The 9226-nt window shown below is 35.0% G+C and overlaps 1 long non-coding RNA gene across 1 annotated transcript in view; it reads right to left on the bottom strand.

Moving 5' to 3' along the window:
- Window positions 1–9226, bottom strand: part of LOC149164529 (uncharacterized) — a 53683-nt gene that overhangs the window by 27406 nt on the left and 17051 nt on the right. Inside the window, exon 2 of the long non-coding RNA XR_016260264.1 lies at window positions 8216–8317. This is a non-coding gene — a long non-coding RNA (uncharacterized LOC149164529). The remainder of the gene's footprint in view (window positions 1–8215; window positions 8318–9226) is intronic.

Below are 9226 nucleotides of genomic sequence, written 5' to 3'. Positions count from 1 at the left end.
TGAAAGCAAAATCTCTATCTGAGGCTTAATCTGTGAGATATTATGTCATATTTTGTTGGAGAGTGATGAAGTCTAGTTATTTCCATTTCATAGATACATCTATGGTGCTGCTAGAAAACTATATGACCTTTACATTTGCAACAATTTATTCTTCTTCTTGTACCGGGAATCCTCCTTTACTCCCACCCTTTATTACTATATCAATTGACTTGTAAATGTGTTCCTATAATTTTTGGGGACAAAAATTAACACTTCAAATAAATCAAATATTTAGTGATATGATGCTTATTCCCAAGAAAGTTAATTGTTTTGAATCTTGCACATTCTTCCAATTCAACAATAATGATAGAATAACTAATTTTTTTCCTATTTAAGATATTGCTACAATTCATATTTCAATTAACTCTTCTTTTGGACATTGTGCAGATGACTTTCATGGAAAAACGCCTCAATACGTGTCTAATTCTCCTGAGTTTAAAATGTTCAATATATAGTTGATGTGAAATTTCAACCACCGCCATCCTATCCATTTCATCTTGGCAACTCTCCTGAAGCTCCATCATCACCTCATGTATCTCTGCCACATCCTCTAACTTCCCAACCTGATCACATAATTCTTTAAAGGGTGCTAGCTCAATGGAAGAGCACCTAATTTATATGCAGGAGGTTGGTGGTTTGATTCCATTATGCCCTAATATGAATTAATCAATGATATTGTTGTTTATTTTTAATTAAAAACATTTTATATTGATTTATATCAATGGTGAGATATTTTTGTCTCTGAGGACAGAAAAATGAATTGTCTCCTAAGAGACAATAACACTTGTGCTATATATTGTCTTTTTAAAAACAATTTTTTAAGACATTAATTTGAGACACTCGCTTAAAAGCAATATTTAAGACAATATACAAGTTTCTTTTTGTCTCAAGTTAAAACAATTTACCCCAAAATTGTCTCAAATATTGTCTTAAAACCCCTTATCGTAGTATCCACACCTCCACACTCCACTTTACACAAATCAAACCCCTTTTTGAAATGAAAAGAATTATTATTGTTCCTTGTTATTATTATAAAGTATCTTACCGAAACCTGGTGGGTCATTCACGCACAAGTGCACAAGTTCATCAATAGGATGGAACGCTTTTTTTTATAAGTGAGCCTTCATGCACATAAATGCTATATTGCCTCATTCTAAGACATAGCCAGCCCATGTATGGCATCTCGTCACAAGTCCTAAAGGTTTAGGTCTTGAGCATCATTCGGTCGGTGTTTTGACTTCACAAATAAACCATTAACCATTTGCTTCTCACCGACATTGGAATTCTCATTTTCTCCCTTTTATGATCTTGTGTACTAAACATTTTTATGGCATATTAAAATGTTTGCATTGGTTTTTGTTTGTGGTAGCCATGAATTTATTACTCTTTGATTATTATTTTTGTGATAGTCATGTATTCATTATTCTTGGGTAGTTCTTGGCCTATTTAACTAAGCAAGAATATTGAATTTTGCAGGACTTCGATGGATATTGAGGCAGCGTCATAGCCACGTTTAATTTTATGTTAAACCAAGTTGGTGAACCCCGTCATGGAGCAGCATAGAATCATGTTAGACCTGATTAATTTTGTGTAGATTTTGTTAATTTCCTTTTAAGTTTGACTTCGTGCTTCCAAGTTCACATTTGGCGTTATTGTGAGACCATCCTCATAAACTAAAGTCACATGACTTGAAAATAATGGACAAACGGAAACTAAAGTCACGTGACTTGAAAATAATGGAGAAACGGATTGTTATTTAGATGTTCCATTAAACAATGGAGAAACAGATTGTTATTTAGATGTTTGATTAAAGAATGGAGAAACGGATTGTTATTTAGATGTTTGATGTAATTAGAGATTAGTTTTTTATTTCTGGGAATTAGTTCTAATTATCTTAGTCTTATTCATATTTATAAAGATTTAATTAATTATGTTAATCTAATGAATGTATTCTTAGCTGTGGGAAGCCTCTGGGTCTCCAATCCTGAAGTTTGCCAATTTTTGTCTTCCTTTCTTTCTAGTTGGTATCAGAGCAAGATGGCGTGACTATTTGTTCTGGAATTGTTCAATTGAAGAATTTGAGAGAAGCCCAGGAGATGTGTGTGGTCGAGCACTGTGACGAAGAGGGACACCGATTAGCTATCTGATGGCAGCATTCATCTCTATGCGCAGTGGAAGCGTGGAGCGATCTGTTGTGAGTTGAACCTAAAGCAGAAGACAGTGAGCTGAAGCGTGGAGGGAAGTTTGTGAAATGACGTACTCGTGAAGCTCGAGCAGCCCTCAATGATGTACTCTTGACAACAACGGCTCTCCAATCGGATCACCATATCCGGATTCAAGCGAAGAGCCGAGATCATATTTGTTGGCGCAGCTGAAGCAAAGTCGCGACGTGTTTGTTCCCGTTGCTGAATCTAGTGACGTGTTATTTTTTTTCCTGTGGATCACCGCTTGTGACCCCTAGGAGGAGGAGCATTGGTGGAGGCACAGTTACGAAATTAAAAATATTGGAGGTGCAACATTGCCTAGTCCTGTCGAAGAATTTGCTGGCAACACTGAAAGGTTCTGCCGCAATTCGTCAGCATAATCGTATACGGGCCAGGACAGTCCTTTCCTATTCTGCAACTGTGTGTTTGTATTAACCGACCATGTAATAGTGGGTGCATAGAATTATTATTCAGGATGCTTGGCGATGGTAAGGCTCTCTATTAAAAAAAAGAAAAACAAAAACAAAAAAAGGGAGGTTTCAATATATTTAAAAGAGGGTTTTGATTGAGCGACCAGGGGCTATATTTTTTTTAAAAAGGTTTTTATATTGTTTTTCAAAAAGTTGAGCATCTTTTTTGAAATTCAAAATTTGAGTTATTTGAGCTATTGGAAGTCCTGCGGAAGATAGGGGAGAGGATAGAAAACCTTTTTGCAGAGATAGGTGTGAAGGAAAGCAATAATATAGATAGCAAAAATTAGGTCAACTAGAAATTCAAGTTATAGTGCAATACCTTTTTTGAAATTCAAAATTTAAGTTATTTGAGCTATTGGAAGTCCTTCTAAAGATATTGGGAGAGAATGGAAAATCTTCTTGCAAAGACATACTTGAACGAAGCCAATAATCTGGATGGCACAAATTACATCAACTAGAAATTCACGTTGTAGTGCAGCACCATTTTTGAAATTCAAAATTTGAGTTATTTGAGCTATTGGAAGTCCTCCTGAATATATTGGAAGATGATGGAAAATCCTCTTGCAGAGACATACCTGAACGAAGCCAATAATCTAGATGGCACAAATTACGTCAACTAGAAATTCAAGGAGCAGACCCTACTAGAAGGCTATGGTGCCCAGACTATTACAAAAGGGGATGAAACAAAACCTGTTGCAGGCATGACAACTGCAACAATTCAAGACTAGGAGAAGCAAGAAAATAAAGAAAAGGTACTTCTTAGAATGTCTGTCAAAGATAGTATAATTCCTCATATCTGTGATTGTAAGACTTCTGCTGAAACTTGGAATACACTAAAGGAATTATATGAGACTAAAAACAAAAATTGAGTTCTCTTCTTGAAAAGTAAGCTCATGTACATTAAAATGGAAGAGAACGAATCTGTTAATGCCTTTATTTCCAGAATTAAAGAATTGAAAGACAAGTTGGGAGACATAAGGGAGTTAATACCTAGTACTGATCTGGTAACAATCATGTTAAATGGAATGTCAGAAGATTACCAAATGTTTATTACAGGTCTCGCAGCAAGGGAGAAGTGCCAAAATTTGAGGAATTGAGAGTTATATTATTGTAGGAAGAAGAGAAACGCAAGAACTGGAAGCCTCAGAATCCAGATTTGGCACTTGTGGCGAAGAAGAAATTCTTCAAAGGGAAACAAGGAAGAGCAAACAAAGGAAGAAGCTCATCCCAGAAAAGGCCATTTCTAAAATCAAATCAAGGTATGTCATCTGAAATGAAATTATTTTACTGTGGTAGAAGTGGGCATTTGGCAAGAGACTGTTATAAGAACAAAAGTGATGAATTTAGACATAAACATAGAAGATAGTTAGGACATTTTGCAGGAGAAGCCCTGAATTTTGATCTCAAAAATATCAAGTTATTTGTGTCTATTGTTGCATTGTCTGTTGAAATGGATGATGCTAATACATGGTTTGTGGACTTTGAAGTGTCGATTCATATGACATGCAATAAGGACACGTACAAAAACTTCAAGGAAATTAGCAATGGTGGAAACATCTACCTTGGAGATGATCTTGCATATAAGACTATGGGATATGGGGATATACCCATGGCTTTACCAAATGGTAGCATTAGATGCATCTATAATGTTATGTATGTACCTGGGATCAAGAAAAAATGATCTCTATGTCTACAATAACACATCAGAACCTAAAGGTTGAATGTTTTAAAACACATTACATAGTGAAAGATTTGTTGGATCACTACAAACCCGTTGCTTCAGGAGTCAGAGTTAGAGGCTTGTACAAGTTTGATGTTAACAGCAAAAGTCATCATGCAGTGACTTCTACAACTATGTCAATAGAAATTATTTGGCATCACAAGTATGGTCACATCAATTATCATGATTTATTGTTGCTGCAGAAACAAAATATGGTTGAAGGTCTCCCTATGTTAAAAATAATATGTTGCTTGTGAAGGCGGTGCATTAGGTAAAATTCACAAAGATGAATTCTCTTCTAATTTTGATAGGAGAATAAGAGATGTATTAGAACTTGTGCATTATGATGTTTGTGGACCAATGCAGACCAGATATTTAGGAGGAGCCTATTATTTTCTGTTGTTTATTGATGATTGCACAAGGCACACATAGGTGTACTTCCTCAGGAAAAAGAGTGATGTTTTTTAATACTTCAAAGAATTAAAAAAAACGAGAGAAGCATACAAGGAATTTATAAAGATTCTCTGCTCAGATCAAGGGGGAGAATACATATTAGGGAACTTCGTCAATTACTGAAAGGATCATGGACTAGTGCGGAAATTCACAATACCCTACAGTCCAAAGTAGAACGATGTTGCAGAAAGGAAAAACAAGACATTGGTGGAGTGTACATGGAGTATGATCAAAGGTAAGAACCTCTCAAATTATTTTTGGGCAAAATCCATTAGTATTGTTGTTTATCGAAATAATAGAAGTCCGACAAGGTATCTTGATTTCAAGGCTCCATTCGAAGCCCTGTATGGTTTTAAACCAACGATTGATCATTTGAGGATATTTGGGTGTAATGCCTTTGCACATATTCCAAAGGAGAACAGAAAGAAACTTGATGCTAAAGGTATCAAATGTATTTTTGTAGGATACTGTTTAGAATTTAAAGCATATAAAATGTTTGATCCATCTACTCACAAAGTATTTGTGAGTAGAGATGTAATTTTCCATGAACAGGTAGATGAAGGCAATAAGGATAACAACTATGAAATATGACACATTCTTCCTGAAGTTGAAGACAATAAAGCAAAAGAAAAAGCAGAAGACAGTGAGCAACAAAATCTTGGGGAGGAATCTAGTGATGTGGACATCATCACCAGTCAGATCCCAATCATAAATGGAGAAGTACTTTCAGAGAATACAAGTGAAAGTAGTGAAGCACGCAGGAAATCTATTCGGTGGATTCGACTACCTGAAAGGTACAAGGGCCATGCTCTCATGACCAATGCTTTGAATGTCATAGAAGCCATGCATTTTAATGAAGCTATTGAATATGAAGAGTGGAGATGAAGAATATGAATCTATAATTTAAAATAAAACCTGAGAATTATTGAAATTCCTAAAGGAAAAGAGCCCATATATAGGATGCAAATGGCTATACAAACCCAATTTTAAAGAAGATGGAAGTATAGATAAATATAAAGCTAAATTGGTCGCAAAAGGGTACTCTTAGAAAGAGGATTGATTATGCATAAACACTTGAACCTGTATCTAAATTGAACACTATTAGTTTGTTAATTACGTTAGCTACAAAGTATCATTGGAATTTGCACCAACTAGATGTAAAATCTTCTTTTTTGAATGGTGACTTAAAGAAGGAGGTGTATTTGACACAACCTGAAGGGTTTGTGAAAAAAGGGTAGGATCATTTAGTTTGTAGATTAAGGAAAGCTTTGTATGGGCTGAAACATGCACCTAGGTCATGGTATCAAAAGATAGATTCTTTCTTTTTCCAGTAGGGTTTTATGAGAAGTCAAAGTGATCCAAATTTGTATACCAAATTTGATGCAAAGGGGTATGTGGTGCTGATTTCTTTATATGTTGATGACTTAATCATTACAGGAAATTCAGTGAAGTTAATTAATGAAATTAAGATGCAGATGTCACAAGTATTCGAGATGAAAGATCTCGATGAGTTGCATTATTGTTTAGGTTTTGAAGTTTGGCGAGATGTTGGTCAGACTTTTGTTTCACAGGGTAAGTATGCTAGAGAAGTGTTTAAAATGTTTAATATGGATCAGTGCAAAGATACTTTTGTTCCTATGCAATAGAATGTGAAGCTTCATCTTGATGATGGTTCAAAAGAGGTTGATGGTACATTGTACAGACAGCTAGTTGGAAGTCTAAATTATCTTACTACCACTAGACCTGATATTGCATATTCAGTTAATGTGTTGAGTCAATTTATGACCAGACCTTTAAAAATCCATTGGATGCAACGAAAGAAGTACTTAGGTATCTTAAAGGTACAATTGGCTTTGGTCTTAAATATACCCATTCATTTGGTGTTAAGAGGATAGGTTACTTATATTTAGATTGGGCCAGTAACTCGGATGATAGAAGATCTACTACAGGTTATGCATTCAGTGTTAGATATGAGATTATTTCATGGAGCAGCAAGAATAACCCAACTTTATCTTTTTCATCTACAGAGACAGAATATAAAGCTTTTTGTGCAACAACTTGTGAAGTTGTTTGGTTGAGGCGAGTTCTTCAAGATGTTGGAGAAGAACAAAAGCATACTATAGTGATCAAGTGTGAAAACTAGAGCTCAATCAAGTTGGAAAATAATTTGATTTTTCATGCAAGGACAAAGCATGTTGATGCCCAAATTCATTTTATTAGAGAAAAGATATAGTCTAAGGAAATTTTTATTGAATATTGTAATACTTGTGAAAATGTTACTGACATTTTCACAAAACCCCTTGAGAATATCAAATTTGAATTGTTTAGAGAGATGCTAGGTTTGGAAATCAATCCTTTCTCCATTAAGGGGGGAACTTGAAAATAATGGAGAAACAGATTTTTGTTTAGATGTTTGCTTCAATTAAGGATTAGTTCTTGATTTCTAGGAATTAGTTCTAACTATCCTAGTCCTATGCATCTTTATAAAGATGTAATTGATTATGTTAATTCAATGAATGTATTCACAGTGGTGGGCAACCTCAGGTCTCGTCTCTTAAGGTTTACCAATTTCATTCATCTCTTAGTCTTCCTTTCTTTCTAGTACATGAAGGTTGTTAAGGTCGATGGACAATTTTTTTTGGGGGATTGCAGAAGGCATGCAACTTGATCATTTCTGCTATTTTGGAATAATATCATCCTCCCCCAAAGTGCCCCATGTGTTCAAATATTCCCCCAAGAGAATAAATACCCCAATAATATGGTACATAATGCAAAAATTTATCCACCGTTCATCAATCTTGTTCACTTGGAATCACGTAATAACTTTCATTTCAAGTTTTTGGGTAGTTTAAAATATTCATCTAAGTAATAACTTTCATTTCAATTTTTTGGGTAGTTTAAAATATTCATCTAAGTTTTCCTTTTCAATTAGATGCACGTGGTAAGGGTGGAATGCAGTGGATATATCTCCTTCACATTACTATCCTCTGCATCCACATTGCCATTTCGGAGGAAGTTCAACACGAGGTACTTCGCACTCACCACAGTGAATGAATTTCCTCTGAAATGGCACTTCAAGAAGTACAGAGAGAAATGTGAACAAAATGGTTTTAAATGGATCTCGACCCCCACACTCTTACGTGTATTAGAAAAATATGTGACAGTATTTTATTAGAGCAATGTTTAAATATTTTTCATCTTTTCGCGTCTATATTTATGGGCATTTGAGATGTTTTCTTCTATTCCAAAGCTAATAGCTCGAACGAAACAACGAAGCCAATATCTATAACAAACCCCCAATTCAACAGGGAAACCTGAAACCATACCAACAATGAAGCTTTCAGAAAAATCCGATGGCACAGGACTTGTAAGGACTCCATCTCACCCTGATTTGATATTGAACGAGCGCCCGCCATTGTTGCCTCTCACTGCAAAAATGATAACCAAGGAAAAAGATGATAAAGCATGTAGAGATAAAGAAGCACAAATAATGGAATGCCATAACAGAGAGCTCAAATCCGGAATCCATTCTTTACAGGTAGGTTCTTCTCATTCTCATCATAAACAAATTCCTTTGAAAAAAAATAGAAACAATATTAATATAGTTGAAAATGTGATGTGGTTGAAAATGATGATATGAAAGTGATTTATTGTGTGCTAAGAAAAGTTGAAAATGGTACACTAAATGAGGTATATCCAAGCAGCAACCAACTGGCAATTGGTTCATATTGTACTCTTTTTACACCTAGATAAATAGTTTTATGGACCATACCAAATGGGCAGCTGCATATTTGTTATGTAACTTTTACTTAGTCTCTTTGAGCTAATTCTTTAACCAAATGCATCTGTGCTTATATAAAGTTATGGAACTAGTTTTCTCCTACGCCTTTGGTGTCACGTAGAAAACTAGTTAGTGTCACTAGTTTTCTTCACATCTATATTGCCATTTTGGAGGAAATTCATTGTGTAGAACGTGGAGCTTGAACAATGTTGAGGAGAGAGAGCTATCCTGATTCCAAAAGATTATAAACAATGTTGATATAGTTGAAAATGTGATAGGGTTGAAAACGATTAGTGCGAAAGTGATTTTTTTTGTTTGTGTGTTATTGAAGCAAAATTGAAACCAACACACTACAAGAGGTTTATCCAAGAAATGACCAAATAGCAATTTGAGCATATTGTATCTTTTGACACCTACATAAATAGTTTTATGGCCCATAGAAAATGTGCGACTTCATATTGTATCTTTTGACACCTACATAAATAGTTTTATGGCCCATAGAAAATGTGCGGCTTCATATTTGTTATGTAACTTTTACTTTGTCTCGTTGAGCTCA

Source organism: Pinus tabuliformis, chromosome 5_1, assembly GCF_031772625.1.
Source record: "Pinus tabuliformis cultivar Carrire ecotype Pingquan chromosome 5_1, CPIR1, whole genome shotgun sequence".
Classification (NCBI taxonomy): Eukaryota; Viridiplantae; Streptophyta; class Pinopsida; order Pinales; family Pinaceae; genus Pinus; species Pinus tabuliformis.
Note: the sequence above shows the minus strand (reverse complement) of the source record. Positions and strands in the feature narration are given on the sequence as shown.